Genomic DNA, 13,930 nt, shown 5'->3' with positions numbered 1-13,930 from the left:
CTGTGCCAAATTTGACCATGACTGCCTTAGGTCAAGCTCTTTGCCTATGATATGTGTAGTATTAAATAATTTGGCTAATTAGACTCATGCCTTTACAATCAAGTTCTCAACTAATTAAGTAATTCTGTCCTGAATAGATTGAGTTTCCATTGGGCTGTTCTTCAGATAAGAACAGTTTTCAGAATAAAATTGGGACATGCATCTTTTATGAACTCAAGTGATTTTTTTAAGAGAAAGAGAAGGAACTAATGGTGGTTGAGTTACTTTTTGTTTGCCAGTAGTTATATCCATGAGATCAACTTTGCCTAAGTATTAGTGCTGGATACCATAGCATATTGCATAGCTCATTTTTTTTCATAAGTGACCTTATAAAATATGTGTGTGTGAAAAAAATTATATTACTTACCTACAAGAAATTTGAAGATTTGACTCACAGATACATTCCTAATACAACAGGGAACATTGGGAATAACACTAGACACTACAAACAGGATGGTGAAGGTATGTTGAATCACTACCCTCTACAGAATAATTTTTAATCACATACATTTATGTTTTGTCAACATAAATTTCCCCTGACCTTTGTCTTTCAGATATACCTAAGTTAATAATTTAATGTTTACTGACATTAATATTGATGGCATCATACCTTCCACAATCAGGGCATAAACCAAGGTCTTCCAAACTGACTGGTAGAGTAGAGTTTGTGCTTTCAAGAAAATTTAGGGAGATCAGATAGTAAATGCTTAACTCTGGCTATATAAAGATTATTAAATTAAGCATCCAAAGAAGTACTATTAAGTATTACTCCTTTTTAAAAAAGTCCTGACCCCCATGTGACTGCAGGGTAGATATCACAACTAACAAGGTGCTAAAATGTGAAGTACCTGAGCCTCTTGAGAAATCCACAAGGTGAGAAGAAGCAGTGACACCTAATTTTACTGCGCAGTTTTGCTGTGCATGTATTCATGCACAATACTGAATTGATAATGACACACTCTTTGCCTCTGACTAGTCATGATACAGGAGCCACAGGGAAAATGTGTAGTCACAAGGATGAAGTTCCTGAGTGCTTTACTTTTGCAGCATTAATGTATTTCTGCAGATTCAAAAGGGATTACTCTTGAAATATTGCAAATGCATCAACACCAATCAAGCTGAAGGTCCAACACAAATCAAAGGAGTAAATGTACATTCCTCTAATATTTGCACAAACATAAGCACATAAGCTTCATGCTAAATTCAGTTTTAACTGTAAACTATTCAATAATCAACTGGTATTTCTATATGTGTCCAAGCTTACACACACCAAAGTCTATAAATTTGCCATTCCCTAAGAGCAGTGTCTCAGCCTGTAAGAACATCTGAGCTGTGCAAGAAAAAAGAGCTTCTATTTTCAAACCTCATGAGCTGGCATAAAGCACAAAATTATTATTCAGATACTTTATTTATTATACCTGACAAGAGATAATAAGGTGTTATTAATACATAATAAGTATCATACATTAGGAATGTAATGAAGATGCAGTCTCTGACTTTAAACCAATTATATCATTTCATCACTTTATGATGTGAAATTTGCCCAAATTTTCTGAAGAGTTCAAAAGGAATAGAATCCATACTTCTTGAATATTTTGTTTTGTAGATCTGATCAAAATGCTGCCAGTCTTTTTCATAAGTCTCAGTAGTATTTTCTAACTGAACTCAGAGGGAGATACATTAATGTATTGCAAACCCATCTTTGCCTTTAACAGAAGGAAGGTTTTCGCAAAAATAATAAAACTGAATGTAGGACTGTACCTACAGCCCAGAATGTCTGAAAGCCAAAAGGTGAATTCCAAGCTACACACAGTGTCTTATGGAAGCCTTATTCCTGCAATTTCTGTGCTGGAGAAGGGCAGTATTGTGGAGGAGAGAGAACACCCTGTTTACCCACATCTTGTTCCTTGTGTAGATTTTTTCAATATTTTCTTTCATTAACCTTTAATAAAGATTTTAAGACTCTGTAGCTCATTGAAGCAGCTCCAGATTGCAATAGCAAGTAAATATTAATATTATTCATCACTGTCATTCAAACCTAATATTCTTTCTTACCTCTCCTGGTGTCCACATAAAAAAGCATCCAACTCAAAGTGTTATATTTAACTAACAAACAAGCTTGCCTGTGGTAGTTCAACCTAAATATTGAGAGGAGGATTTCTTAAGCCTACTCTATTGGAAAGCTGCTGGAAAGGAAGATTATGCTTGAAATAAAACCAAGAACAAAAATGTGTGATGGGCTAGAGCTGCTGTTAATAATTATTTTTACAACTGTACATCAGTACATCACCAAGTTACAAGCACAGTCATAATGCCATGACAGCTGTGAGGAGCAGCAGTGTCTCAGACTGTGGGGAAACTTGGTCTTGGAAGATGCCAAATATGTCATGGATGGAACAAACTACAGAGCACACTCTTGGAAAAGAATGTGTCTCTTGTTTGCTTGCTCAAAAGGAGTGTTTAGAGAAGAAAACCTCTGCCTAGCCCAGGGGTGTATAGTTAATCCAGAAATTGGATTAACTGGATGTGTGCCTCAGGGCACACAGATGATTTAAGGTCCTAGGAGGAATTTTTAAGCTATGTCACTATAATTTTTTGACCAATGCAATGATGTTCTACATGTACTGATGTCCTTGGATTTCTCTCTCACACGTAGAGGAAAGAAAAGCATTCCCAAACAGTTCCCAATGCCAAAAACATTCCCCAACATCAGGTCAGAGCAGCACACATTGTCACTCAGAAGAAAGAATTAAATGTAAGAAGCAACCAGGAAATCATTTACTGGTCTTGGTATGAGGAATTTTTAGGATTTTCCAAACCAACCTGATCACCAAAATTTAAACCTGATCCACCTTCTCTGCTATACATGAACATAATTATCTGGCTGTGGCATTTTGTGCATTGGAAGCTTCTGCTGGAGCTCCAAAAAGAGTACCTGCCTTATTTCAGTTCATACACACCACTTGAGATGAAAGCAGCTGAAAATACACCACATGCTACAATGCCTTTCTTCCTTTCTTTCTTTGGGGAGGGGATGAGACATTTTCCTTCAGCCATGGGCTGCAGCAGCTCTCCTACAAGTCTGGCACTGGTGGGAAGTGAGGGGGAAAATCAGAACATTGCAAGACAGAGTAAGCCAAAGCATTTTCTGCCACTGAACCAAACTTCTCCACCTCCTTCTGTACCTACTGCCCAAGAATCTGTGGGGAAAATGTATAAATAAAAAACCTGTGCTAAGCAAAGTAATCTCCAACTTGTGCTGAAAATGTCTGAGATGCTGCAAAGCTACAGAAAAAGAAACATGGCAATTTAAAACAAGATATACAAGGAATATGGAGTGATTCAGAAGTCTCTTGTAAATCAAAGGTCTCACTCTTCTGAATAGATGGCTTTCATTAATATTTTTCCCGCATGATTTGAAAATGAATGAGTCAGTCTACTGAGATCACACAAGGGAAAGGAGGAACTGTGTGCTTAACTTTCTCTGCTATCTCTGCAGTTATTAATCCAGTGCAGAAAATAAAATCTTCACAAAAACTGAGACACACACCTTTAGACAACACTATGTTTTGAATTAATAGACAATATTCTATTATTAGACAACATCATGTTTTGAATTTTTAAATTTTTTTTACTTTTGATTTAAAATTTAAGCAGAAATTGTTTGAATAACTGAATAAATAAATTTTTAACTCATTCCTAAAAGCTATTGTCTTGCATTAATAGAAAAAAATATTTTAAAATTATGTTTGGGTTCCCTAAAACTTCTCCTTTAATGAAAATTTCAGTGGCCTTCAGTAGAGTCTATCCACAGAACAGAGTCAAACAGTTCCAGTATCTGCTTTTGCCTCCATTTGTGGAAATAGATGCCTGGGGACAGCTTCTGTCAAGAGAAATAAACCTCACCAGCCAGATAAAAGTGGGCAAGCAGGAAGCACATTAGAAGCAGCATCTTGCACTGTGAAAGGAAAGTGATAAGAGCTGATCCTCGCTTTCTATGGCAGATGATATGCCTGTAAACGAGCATTTGCTTAATAGCACCTTATCTCCAGAGAACCTGTCTGGACAATATGATTGCAGATTTTTTTTTTTACTTTGTAGCAGTGCCATTTTCTGTTTTAAAGGAAAAAGAAAGAGTTTTCTGCATTGGCACAGCTTGGACTACTCTTATGGGGAAGGTTGGCATCATAAGAAGTGGTTTTATTTCAGGAGTTCTTGCTCCTCCAGGCAGACTCAACCAGCCTGGATGGGCACCTGCTGCCTGGAGCCTTGCTGGCACACTGCTCTGGGAATTCAGGGGTGCTCACCATCACTCCCCTCAGCCTGCAGGACACTGCAAAGGTTTCTGAACAGGCAGCAGTGTCTAAATGGGAAGGACATCTCATACCACTCTGCACGTGGTCAAAGAGCTGCCTAGGTCCTGGTCAGTTGCAGAGCCATTTTTAATTTGGCACCTTTTGGATACAAAGCTGTGGAAATGGCATACTAAAGAAATTAGTATGCCTTTGTGTGCCACTGCCAATTTTGGGAGGAATCCTTTCTGCCTGGGAGCCCCACCAGCAGCCTGCTGCTTCAGCCCAGCAGGACACTGTCTGGGCAGCCTGTTCTGGAGTTCCTGAGCGATTGCATTCATAACCCCACTGAAGTCTTCTTGGAAAACAAGATCTCATTTTATAGCACATCATATATCTAAGAAATGGGCTGTTGGGAATTCATTTACATTTTAAACTAAAGGGGTTTGCAATGTTGTGAATGGTACCACGTGACATATTTTAAAACCATGTCTGGCTTAAGTTTGCCTCTTAGTCCTTTGGAAAAAGCTCCTGGTGTCTAAGCAATAAGTAGTGAAGTCAGATGACCAACAGCAACATTCCCTATTGCTGAAATGAACCAGAGGTATATAACATATGACTAGTCAGGGTGTCTGGCTTTTAAACTGGTACCAACAAGAATTATTCTTGTCCCTTTGGAGGGATAGATAACATGCTAGCTGAGATTTTTAAATCTATCCCCTGCTCATCTCTCCCTGCAATTTGTGCTGCTCTGGTTTTCTGTCTAGAGCCTTCTGAGCAGGGTCCTGCTCACCGAGCATTAGTCAGGTAATGTCATCCTGCCTCTCTGGACTGTGTTTTATCTTGAAATGCATGTGAAAAAGCAGACAGTGTGAGCTAACCTATACTTATCAAGGCTGACAAAGCAAGAGGAAATTCTGTTGAAGGAGGACATGGAAATTTAGCATGCAGATGACAGACAGAAGATATATTAAATTCCCACGGTTGTGTGGCCAGTGATGTCTCTCTCTCTCTCTCTGACAGATCCTCATTTGTTATTTTGCTTGTTGCCCTTTTGACGGCAATTTGCTTCTTCACTTTGGTCATTCTCAGGCCTCCTGATGACAGGAACATGAGAAGAGGAGTGCAGAATATTTTTCTTAGCCTCTCTGGACTCCTGGGCACTTTTCAAGGAGAAAAGAGTAATGAGAATTCAGCATTTCTTTATTTCTTTTTATTTTTTCCTTCTGAAAGTGCTGCTTGAACACTATGAGGAGGAAAGCAGGTGCCTGGTTTTAATTTTACACACTCACATGTGTGCACGCAGACACACACACAAACCCACCCAGAAACAGGAGAGCTATGCCTGCAGGGCTCAGGCTGAGCTGAAGAACAAACTGCTTTAATGAATATTTTGATCAATCTTGCCAAATTGATTTAGAGTGTGAGTACAGTCTGGGAATTTTTCTCATTAGTAGTGAACTTCATGTTGGAGGAGCATGGAGTGGTGAGCTCATTAGCAGCAGCCTGCCTGTGTGTGAAGGCTGCACGGTGACAGGATGACACCAGTGACGAGAGACACGGGCTCTGCTGCTGCATGGTAAAAATATCCCTTGCAGGGCAGCCCTGAAATATTAATTTTACTAACACAATTCTTACACTCAGTTACCAAGAATTAATAGAAGAGTGGGTTGAGTTGAAAGCTTTTCCCTAAAAGGAGATCTGCTGGCTCCTTTGGCAAAGAGTGAAACAAATACTGCAACATCTGCCTTGGATTAGCAGCTTGTTTGCTTCAAAAAGGGGAACACTCAGCAGATGTGTCGCACAGGAAATCACAGCTATTTCTCTTTACTGAGCAGAAGCACACACAAGATTGCCAGGCTGGCTTTACCTGTGATACAAACAGCTAGCAAAACAGCACTGAAAGAAATGAATGGGTAAAACTGGAAGCAGCAGTAGGGGCAGGGATGAAGCAGAGCTGTGATGCAGTGGTGGACTGGCAGCCAGCCCCACCTACCCTTGGCTGCAGCTCCAAGGAGCCCTGCAGGGCCATACAGAACAACCTGCCAGCTGAAAACACTCCCTTCCTAACCCCCTGAGTTAGTGGCTGCCTCCTGGCCCAGAGCACTGGACTTTATGTCCTCCATAAAAGCACTTTATGCTCTCTAATGCAACGAGGTAACTTCTGATTGTACGTAAAAGTGTCCACTCTTTCTAAATCCTGCTACACTCCTGACCCCAGTGATACCATATGGCAACAAGTTCCAAAGGTTAATGATAAGTTTTGCAAGAATGCCTTCATCCATTTTACATCTGTTGCATTTAAATGCTTTTGAACACCCTCTTCTTCTTCTGTAGTAGTAAAATTTAAATAGAGGTATAGATGCTCTGCAATATGCAATTCTTACAAATATCTCAGCATTCCCATTCTGCCATGTTTGAAATAGCCCAAAACTCACCCTGAATTGAGTATTTGTTAACATCAGTTTTTTAATCTCACTGCCTCTGTCCTGTCTTTGAAACAATTAGCTCAGAAATCAGTGTGTCATCCCAAGAAAAGATCTTTATTTCAGCCATTTTCATCATTGGCATTATATATAAAGATGGTCCCTTATATATAAAGGTGGTTCCTTTTTTGCTACATCCTAATATTTTTTTCTTCCCTTTCACTGACACTTAAAGCAACACCCTGAATATTGCTCTATTTATTTTTCTTTCTTTTTGCCTAAATAACTGTTCTGAATTTTGAAATTCTTGGTCAAACTCAATTGAGTTGTTTGGATGGCACTGATTTCACATTTCAATTAAATGTTTCCTGATCTTTCTAAAATAATATTTCTTATATTTTAATAATCAAAATTAATTATTGCTAGCAAGTGTTCCTTGACTGTTATTCTTTTTTGTTTTTAATTTTAATAAAAACTTAATGTCACCATTTTCTGGGGTTTTTTTTACCGTATCATAATCCTCATTCTCTTTTATCTCTGTTGCTGCATTGCAATGCTGTGCAGTTTTGCAATGTTTCACTGCACATACTATTTGCAATTATTGTCTCTGAGCAGGTTTTGGTGCAACTCCATTTCTTGTCCTCTTTGTGAGAGATGCCTTCCTCCCCCTCCCCAGTAGACAGAGGGTTTTTTGTATGTTATTAGCTTTGCATTAGACCTGTTTTAAGAGCACCATAAAAAGTTATGTGCTAGTTTTCAACAGTAAAAAATTTATGCACAGTGGAATAATTTATGTACTGCTAATTGACATGAAACAATTTGCAATTCTTTTTTTCTTCATAGTCAAATCAGTAATTATGTTGTAAACAACCAAATCATCTGCACTAATAACTTAAACATAACTGTATATACTTTTAATGATCAAAGATTTTTTTTTCATCTAATTTAATTCCCTGTGATTTTAGATACTTACTTTCAAATACAGCCAGGTTTAAGAGAATGCACCAATAATTAGTTTTGAGACAGGATCCAAATCATTAGCTTTGATTTATAAGTAAAACTATCTGGGTTTAAGCATATACAGAATAAATAATTTTCTAAATAAAGTATTTCTTTTCTAGAAGAAGCAGACAGGATGAATTTTTCTGCCTGTGTACTACTAAATGTGAAGTTATCAATGTGATTTCAGACATGTTCTGCATCCTTCTTTCACCTGTCAACAGCCTGGTTGATGTGTTTGCTCAATACAGCTATGTCTTTAATCAGGGGGAAAAGATGGATCTTGACAGAGTGTAATTATTTTAATTGCTGTGGAAAGACAGAGAACTAAATTATAGGAGAAATTTGATTTTCAAGCTTAAGTGTGTTCTAGAACTGAAATAAGATTCCAGTTCAAAACAAACCTAACAAAATTTTGAGCTCTGAGGGTTGTTGTTCCAGAACTACGATAACTTTTTCTAAAAGGACCCATCCATTAATGACAAACAATCCTTACACAGGTGAACACTTCTAACTTTGGAAAGATTTGGTTTTCAAGCACTTTTAGGGCTCCTGTCAAACAAAATAAAAGCCAAGCAGCTTGTTCAGCAACCATGCAATCTTTCCATTCTCATTTGTCTACCCTTAAACACTTTTCTGTCACAAGTGGACCTATGTTCATTTGACAGTCACACTAAAATGAAAATAAGTTGGATGGCTGACATCCCTCCACAGCTCCAAGATGTTTTAAATTGTCAGAAAAAAATCTAGAAAGGAGTCTGTGGGCTTCAGATTGCACCCATGCTGGGTGGGGACTGCTTCCCACCCAGGTTTGTACTCCTCCAAACCAGGAGCCAGCTGCAATGTCAGTGCCATCTCTGCTTATATTCTTAAATCCTAAATGAAGGTGTACTGTTTTCACTTTCCGACAGCTTAAAAATTCCACCATTTAAAACAAAAGACAGCTCTTCTCAAGGCCTTGGAGGCTTTTCCTGCCTGCAAATATTTGCTCTTAGCTCCTGCCCTCACCCTGCCCATGGAGGGCTTGGCCCCCAGCTGGCAGGAGGCTTTGTAGCTCTGTTAGCTGGCACCATCAGAAAGCACAAAAAGGTGGGTTTTTTTTGTTTTTTTTTTTTTGTCTTTTCCATGTTGTTTTTGTGTGAAAAGAGAAGCTCTGGGAATTTGTTGTTTGACATCCTGAGACTTCAGGGAAGGCACCATTTTCAGGCTTTATGGCACATAGTTTAGGCTGTCACTTAGGTCACACAACTTAACATTATAGTAGTCTTTTCCTCTGAGAAAAAAAAATTATTTTGAAATCTCTCCATTCAGAAATAGAGAAGAGAAACAGAAGAACACAGAAATCTATCCCAAAGAGCTTATGCCCCTAAGTAAAATGGAGCAGGTGAGAAATATTTTTGATTCTCTTTGACACTTTCTCACCAATTTCTTTCATTTATTATCTATTCATGAGAAGACAGGGCCTGATATTGTGTTAAGGCAGGCTGCACAGAGCAAAGGTTCCATTCTAAGTAAAGCTGACATAATTAAATAAGTACAGTTGGGAAAAATAAACCAAAAACCAAACCAAAACCAGCCAGGTTTTTAAAGCAGTCATTTTGGTTTGGGGTTTTTGTTTGGTGGTGTTTTTTTTTTTTTTTTTTTTTTCCCAGAGAGATATTTTTAATCAATACTACTTATAGATGGGCTGTAATTTCTTTATATATTCCTTTATATAGATAGATAACAGCCACAAAAGTTCTCACATGCCTGAGGGACTATTTCCACAATTCCATGGACTGAAATTGGCTGCAAGAATAATCTTAGAGCCATTTGAGTAATCTTGCAACTGTTAGATGATTACTTGTTACAGAGACTGATGGAAGAGCTAGCACTTTTGTTCAACTTGTCAAGTGACATCTGGAATCCCTGAAGTACTTGTTAAAAATCAGTTTCACTGCAGATGCTGCCATATAAAAGTGCCTTTTTTTTTTTTTTTTTTTTTACTTTAACAGAAATGGATCATAAGCCCTGTACATACTATCCAGCCACAGAAAGAGTCACTGCTATAATTATTAGCTTTTCCCTGCATGGAAACAAAGAATGGGACACTGTTTGAGGCACTAGAATTGTCAGTGCCTTTTTGAGTGGCACAAGTGGAGTAATCTCAGTAGAGGTTTCCATTTCTTCTTGTGGTGGGAGGCAGGACCATAAATGAGTGAAAAATCAGCAGATTGATTGGGGGGGTCCTATTGCTGGTTGGTTAAACCCTCTGGAGCACAGCTGGCAAAGAGAAGAGCATTTCTTTATTAAGGTGATTTTCCAAACCAAGATGCAACAAGCAAACAGGTGCTGGGGGTGGTGATGGGGGTGACTGCTCCAGTATCTTTCATGGGAATCCAGTCTCAGACCCTGAGATGGTCTCAATCACCATGTGAGGTGTACACAAACTGTTAGAAAAGGTAAATTGTAACTAATTGAACATTAAGCATCCTCTGTTCAGTCCTCAGCAGGGCTGAATCAGAACAACTCCCTTGAAATGAAATAATCATCCTATGACTAACGTTTTTTTACAGAAGTCTTTGCCTTTCCCTGACTCTTCCACATCCTTTTCTACAGTTCCTTGGGCATGCCTGGCTGAAATTCACCAAGAATTACAAGTGATTCAGGCTGTCATAAAACTCAGCCCCCTTAGTGAGTATGGCAGGGAGGTCTCAGGACAGGACACCTGGGCACTGGACCATGAAAACCTGAGAGGGAGCAGCCAACAAATTACTGCCTCAGCAAGAGCTCTGAAATGTTCCATCCTATTTCTTTCACATATTAATGTTGCATTCAAAGCTTACAACATCTTTAACTGAAAGGTTAAATGAGGGACATGGAAAGACCCCAAAGAAAAGGTTGATCTCTATAGTTATGTCATATGGGTCTGTGTTACCCAGTTGCAAGTCTTTCTATGTGCAATTTATTCACAGTGAGTGCTTAAAGCTTCTTGTAAGCCTTGCTTCCTTTTATTTGTGCAAGGCTACTCAATATAACATCTGCATCCATGCTTTGTAATAGCTTCATCTGGGGATCTCTGTAAGTGGTTTTGTTTTGCATTGTAAGATGTACATAAAAGGTTTGTTGTTGATTACACATATAATTTCTTACAAGTCAACACTTCTGTTGTAAAGAGGTTCTATAGCAAAACATATTTTTAACTCTTTTTTTTCAGGCACTCATTTTCCTTTCAGTTTAAATATGTTTTCGATTATAAATTAAATTGAATTTAATTTTGATTATAATTATCAAATATTTTGGTTTTTTTCTTAAAAACACCCAAACAAAAACAAAGAGAAAGCACACACAGTCCTTTAGCTTCAATGAATAACTGAACAATATTGGTCAGGACAGGAGCTTAATGAAATATATGTTATAGAAAAATGACTTGCTCTCCCATTCAGGGTCAGAGCAGCTATCTGAGATAATTTTTTTTTTTTTTTTTTTGCCATGCAAAACTATAAAAGCTAAAGAAAACTGCAAAATAAAGGAAAATCCAACACAAATGATCTTTTAGAGAAACCCAGAGCTAACAGTTTTTCAAAATATCACCCATTTTCCAGTAAGAACCAATAAACTGGTGTTTTTTAAGCCCAGATAGCCAGTCCTGGTGAGACAGCTATGGGAAGTGCCTGGAATCCCACACTAAAGGTGCAGTTCTGTGGGAAATGGATTTTTAAAGAATTTTCAAAACCTGACAGAAAGTTCACATAGTCCTGCGCATCTGTATGTAAACACTGAGATAAGATGTGTTGATTTAGGAAGGCTCCGGAATAGAGATGACATTGTTGACAGAGAGATTGAACAAGAAATAAGTTTTAATAAGTTTTAAAATATGGCCTTGGAACAAGACTAGATATTTTAGAGAATTAGAGCTGTGAAAGATGGATTGTAGTAGGATCACCTGGGGAAAAAATATGGGTGATTGGTGTTAGAAATAATAATGACATCGTGTGGTACAGCTAATAGGCTGAAAAATGTTTATAAGCATTTTAATTTATAAAATATGGCCTTCCTAAACCAGCACACCTTAACTCAGTGTTTACACACAGATGTACAAGACTGTGTGAGCTTTCTGTCAGGCTTTGAGAATTCTTTACAAATCCATTTCCCACGCAGTCCTTGCCTTGTTTTGGCAGTGGAGCAAGAGATAAGCCAGGGCTTAGGCTTGAATATATGGGCAGGGCTGTCATTTTCCAGGTTTGTGAGATGGTGGGAAACAACAGAGAATAAGGGGAAAACCATAAATTCCTACCTCCATATAGTTCATATTGCTCAGCTAACTACCCACCACTTGGAAGTGGGAATTTAGAAGTATGAGTATTGCTAAAAAAGCCTTGGCACTGCTTACAGCAAACTTCAGCTGGCATTTGAAAGCTGTGGGAAATCCAGGACATCCTGCACTGGAAGTTTGGACAGAGATCCCAAAGAGCCTTGGGCTGAACACCAAGCTCTGGATTTCCAGTCTGCACTCACTGCTGTTGAATGGATATTTGCAGAGCCTGAACTACAGCATCTTCATAAATTAAGTAATAAATAAAAATGTAATTTATAATCTTTGTGTATTCAAACAGAATTAAAATTTTTATATCTTTTCCACTTGTAGATCTTCTACTTCTACCACAGTCAGTGATGTTATATCGCTGCAGAAAGACATCTCTTACAATTGTGTTTTACAAGGCAGCTGAGTGCCAGTGTCACTGTGCAGAGTCCCTTGACAATTGTAGACATTTTCCTCCAGAATATTGAAAGATTCACTTGTCCACATGCATTTTCCTGCAAGCTTATCCCCTAGAACTTTTAAATTAATCTCTATTCTGATCACCAGGTGTGCAATTTGGTAATGTCCTGTGGTATACATTGAGTGTGAAGGCACACAAGAGAAAATGTGCCTCCCCATCCTGTGAAGAAGAGTTCTGTGTGTGAGACGCCAGGACCTTAGTTTATACTAACTATGGGGCAGAACAGAATCCTGTCAGAAGGTGACACAGAATATTCTGCATGGTAGGGCTATTTCTACTCCACATCTCCATGCAGTGACTCTGATAGCCACACATTGCAACACATCCTGCACTCTAGAAGAAGCACTATTTCATTCCAGAAACATTCCATCCTGCACTAAAGGATGGCACTGAGAAACTTCACTGATGGTCCCTCTAAATTTCTCCTTTTACTCCATTGTTTTAACATGTTGGTTTTGGTCTCCTTAATCCCATCTCACAGATTTAGACAAGAATTCTTTTACTCACTGAGAAGTCAAATAAAGGGCTAATTTTGTGCAGGCAGTGCAAAAGATGAATTATAAATATACACTAGAATGTATAGATGAATTATAAACATACTATAGAAACATACTTTGGACCAGATATTCCTGTCAAAAACAGATAAACATGAACAGATCCTAGATCAAACAAGGGGTTTGGGGTACTTGGGGTTCAGTTGTTTTGGTTTAACTATTAGCTTGTCTGTAGGAAAAAAATCAGGTGTGAAAACTAAAAGTTCTTAGCAGAGGTTTTTTTGGGGGCCCTGCGCGATGCTCTTAAATTTATTTTTGTCCCTTACCACAATATTTCCTGTAAGTTGACCAGACTGTATCACAGAAACTCCAGACAGAAAACTGATGGACATCAAAAATCCATGGCTAAGGCCTCTCCCTGAGCTCTGGAACCACCACACATGCTGGTGATACAGCCTTTTGTAAGGAAGGACCCCGGTGCTGCCACAGTGATGTTTCCATGACCAAGGTGCAGATGTGAGATGAATGGCCAAGATGAAGGCACTGGAGTGCCTCAAGAGTAAAGTAAACTGCAAATCACCGGGAAAAGAAAGAAAAAATACCCAGGTATGTTCATGCACAGGCACACACACTGATATTTCTCAAGGTGGACTGGTTTGATAAAAATTATGACCTTTTTTCCTCTACCCTATTTTATTTTGCAGTACTAAAAATATTGCAAGTGCCTGAGGCGTAAGTCAGAGCAAACCTCCATTATCACCCCAGAGAGTTGGCAGCCTTGCTCGTTAGGCTTCTTAGGATCTCACTGAGTGACCTTGTTTGGTGGGAAGGCACAGATGGAGTCTGTCAGTAAATCTTGTTAATGTAGCCACTATCCCCACTGTTAGATGAGGTTTGCACCTCCTAGGAGCGTTCCT

Source organism: Ammospiza caudacuta, chromosome 8 (genome assembly GCF_027887145.1).
Source record: "Ammospiza caudacuta isolate bAmmCau1 chromosome 8, bAmmCau1.pri, whole genome shotgun sequence".
Lineage (NCBI taxonomy): Eukaryota > Metazoa > Chordata > Aves > Passeriformes > Passerellidae > Ammospiza > Ammospiza caudacuta.
This window is presented reverse-complemented; position numbering follows the sequence as displayed.